The sequence below is a fragment of the Vombatus ursinus genome, unplaced genomic scaffold, assembly GCF_900497805.2.
Source record: "Vombatus ursinus unplaced genomic scaffold, bare-nosed wombat genome assembly UNPS02014959.1, whole genome shotgun sequence".
Lineage (NCBI taxonomy): Eukaryota > Metazoa > Chordata > Mammalia > Diprotodontia > Vombatidae > Vombatus > Vombatus ursinus.
The window spans coordinates 6,908,119-6,912,422 of record NW_020954737.1 but is presented as its reverse complement, the minus strand read 5'-3'; the positions used below and the strand labels follow the sequence as shown (position 1 = coordinate 6,912,422).

General features: G+C 37.7%; 1 pseudogene; it reads left to right on the top strand.

Annotated features, from left to right (window-relative positions):
- The first annotated feature begins 801 nt into the window (after nt 1-801).
- Nucleotides 802-1,280, top strand: LOC114030366 (annotated as a pseudogene).
- Nucleotides 1,281-4,304: the final 3,024 nt, after the last annotated feature.

Sequence of the window (4,304 nt, the reverse complement as noted above, 5' to 3'; positions counted from 1 at the left end):
TGTGAAAGAAGAATCAGAACAAAAGGGAAAAACCATGAGAAAGAAAAAACCAAAAGGAGTAAAAATAGAATGCTTTGATCTACATTCAGACTCCATAGTTCTTTCTCTGGATGTAGACAGCATTTTCCATCATAAATCTTTTGGAGATATCTTAGATCCTTGCATTGCTGAGAAGAGCCAAGTCTATCAAAGTTAATCATCACACAATGTTGCTGTTATTGTGAACAATGTTCTCCTGGTTCTGCTCACTTCACTCAGCATCAGTTCATGTAAATCTTTCCAGGTTTTTCTAAAATCTTATAGCACAATAATATTCTATTACATTCATATACCATAACTTCTTCAGCCATTCCCCAATTGATGGGCATCCGTTCAATTTCCAATTCTTTACCACCACAAAAAGAGCTGCTATAAATATTTTTGTACATGTGGGTCCTTTTCTCTTTTTAAAAAAGTCTCTTAGAAATATAGACCTAGTAGTGGTATTGCTGGATCAGAAGGTATGCACAGTTTTACAGCCCTTTTGGTGTAGTTCCAAATTACTCTCCAGAATGGTTGGATCAGTTCACAACTTCACCACCAATGCATTAGGGTCCCAATCTTCTCACATCCCCTCCAACATTTATCATTTTCCTTTTCTGTCATATTAGTCAATCTGATAAGTATGAGGTAGTACCTCAGAGTTGTTCTAATTTGCATTCTCTAATCAATAGCTTTGATTTCTTTGTCTGAACACGATCTGTTCATATCCTTTGACCATTTATCAATTGGGGAATGACTTGTTCTCTATAAATTTGAGAAATGAGGCCTTTATCAGAGATACTTGTGGTAAAAACTCCCCCCCTGCCAGCTTTCTCGCTTCCCAGCCAGCTTGGTGGCAGGTCTCTGGCTGAGGGTCCTCCCACACTGCAGGCAGGAAGATGGTGGCCCCAAAGAAGACGAAAGTCACTGGAGTCCATCAACTTGAGGCTCCAGCTGGTCATGAAAAGTGGCAAATATGTGCTAGGCTACAAACAGACCCTGAAAATGATCAGACAAAGCAAAGCCAAACTGGTCATCTTAGTCAACTGCCCAGCCTTGAGGAAATCAGAGATTGAACACCACGTTATGCTGGCCAAAACTGGCATACATCATTACAGTGGCAATAACATTGAATTGGGTATAGCATGTGGGAAGTATTACAGAGTAAGTACACTATCATTGATCCAGGTGATTCTGATATCATTAGAAGAACGCCAGAACAGACCAGTGAAAAGTAAACTGTACAAAAGTATTCTTTAATAAACTGGCCCAAACTATTTTTTAAATCCCCCCATGCCCCAGGCTTCTGCTTTCCTTCTAATTTTGGTCACATTGGCTTTGTTTGTACAAAACCTTTTAAATTCAATATAATCAAAATTATCCATTTTACATTTTGTAATGCTTTCTATCTCTTGTTTGGTGCTAAATTCTTCCTTTATTCATAAATCTGATAAGTAAACTATTGCATGCTCCCTTAATTTGCTTATGGTATCACCCTTTATGTCTAAATCATATACCCATTTTGACTTTCTCTTGGTATACAGTATTTGATGTTAGTCTACACCTGGTTTGTGCCATACTGTTTTAGTTTTCCTAGAAGTTTTTGTCAAATCTTGAGTTTTTGTCCCAAAAGCTTGGATCTTTGGGTTTATAAAATTCTAAATTACTATGATAATTTACTACAATGTATTGTGTACCTAATCTATTCCACTGATCCACCACTCTATTTCTTGGCCAGTACCAGATTATTTGATGATCACCACTTTATAATACAGTAAGATATCTTGTACAGCTAGGTCAACTTCCTTCACATTTTTTTTTCATTGATTTCCTTGACATTCTTGATATTTTGTTCTTCCTGATGAATTTTGTTATTAATTTTTCTAGTGTATAAAATAATTTTTGGTAGTTTGATTGATATGGCACTGAATAAGTAGGTTAATTTAGGTAGAACTGTCATTTTTATTATATTGGCTCAGATTACCCATGAACAATTAATGTTTTTGCAGTTGTTTAGATCTGACTTCATTTATGTGAAAAGTGTTTTTTAATTGTGTTCATATAGCTCCTGGGTTTGTCTTGGTGGGTAGAATCCTATGTATTTTATATTGTTTACAGTTATTTTAAATGGAATTTCTCTATCTTTTGCTGCTAGGCTTTGTTGGTAATATATAGAAATGCTTATGGTTTATGTGGGCTTATTTTATATCTTACAACTTCCCTAAAGTTGTGAATTATTTGAACTAGTTTTGTTTTTTTTCTGGGTGAGGCAATTGGGGTTAAGTGACTTGCCTAGGGTCACACAGCTAGTAAGTATTATGTGTCTGAGGCCAGATTTGAACTCAGGTCTTCCAGACTCCAGGGCCGGCGCTCTATCCATTGCACCACCTAGCTGCCCCTTGAACTAGTTTTTTAGTTGATTCTCTAGGATTCTCTAAATATAACATCATATCATCTGCAAATAGTGGTGGTTTTGTCTCCTCATTGCCTATTTTAATTCCTCCAATTTATTTTTCTTCTCTTATTGCCATATCTATATATGCTATATCTAGCATTTCTACTACAATAATACTTTGTATAGAATAATAGACTATATAATATATATAATAGAATAGAATAATAATGGTGATAATTTCCCAGAGTACTTTAAAGGGAAGTAGGTGATGTGAAATTTACCATTGTGCATCTCCAACCTCGGGCAGTTAGCTAGTGCAGCAGACCAGGCCTGGAGTCAGGAAAACCTGAGTGCAAATCCAGTCTCAGCCATTTACTAGCTGTGTGACCCTAGGCAAGTCATTTAATCCTGTAAAATGAGGATAATAACAGCACCTACCTCACAGAATTGTTATGAGGATCAAATGAGATAATATGTGTAAAGCATTTAGCACAGTAGAGCTTGGCATATAGTAAATGCTTAATAAATGCTTATTCCCTTTCCATTTATTTTAACAAAGAAAAAAGTAGTTCATCAAAATCAACCAACATATCAACTGTCTGACAATTGGTTTAGCTTCCTTTTTGTGATTTTAAATATTCACATTGTTGTAATTATTGTGTAAATCACTGTTTTTTTGGTTCTGTTTTATTCTGAATCTGCTACTGTGTCTTGACCTGTTCCTTTGAATTCCTCACATTTGACATTTCTTGCTGTATTATATTATTTAATTAAAGTCATATACCACATTTAGTTTAGCCATTACCCGGTGCATGGGTACCCATCTTTTTCTAGGACTTTGTGCTTAGCATGGTGCCTGGAACATACTATTGTTCAGTCATTTCAGTCACGTCCTACTCTTTGTGGCCCCATTTGGGGTTTTCTTGGCAAAGGTACTAGAGTGGTTTGCCATTTCCTTCTCCACCTCATTTTATAGATGAAGAAACTGGGGCAAACAGGGTTAAATGACTTGCCTAGAGTCACGCACTTGTAAATGTGTGAGGTCAGATTTGAACTCAGGAAGATGAGTCTTTCTGACTCCAGGCTTGGCACTCTATCCATTGTGCCACCTAGCTGCCCATATTAAGCACTTACCAAATATTTGTTGCCTTTGCTTCCATGTGTGGCTATGAATATTTTGATATATATTTGACAATTATTTCTCCTTTTTGGTGGGGTGATGGGACCTGGACCCTGAATTTTCCCACACAACCCAGTCCCTGCAGTCTCCCCTGAGGCATCTGGCCCATCCCAGCCCACCTAGATACTCAATACTGTTCGTAATTCACTGTTGCACCTGGACCACCCCAGGCTATTTAACACTCTTTAATCCCATCCATATCTTCTCAAGGTTTTTTGTTTTTTTGTTTTTTGTTTTTTTTGTATATAAGTATCAATCTCACTCCCAGGAAGTTGCAGATTCACTAGGAACTCTGCGTGCTTCTAGTGGTGTTAAAATAAACCCTGCTACTTTGACTGAAAGAAGGCTTGAGTGGTTGAATTCTTTCCAGGCAGACTCCCAACCCATACCCTTACATTTCAGGGCTCTGCACCCCAAACCCCAACACTTTGATCTCTTTGGGATATATTTGCAAGAATGAGCTGGCTAAGATGAAGGATGTATGTTATGGGCCAGGATATTAGGGGAACTGAGGAGTGTTGAGTCTTGAGACTCTATGGTCATACTGATGGGGATGGGATCTGGACCCCAAAAAGGAAGAACCCTGGACTTTCCCACATGACCAAATCTCTGGCATTCACCTGAGGCTATAATCCCATCAACTGGCCTTTCATTGTGGCTACACCCAATCTCCCAATTCTCTGTTACTCTTAACCTAGCCTAGGCCTC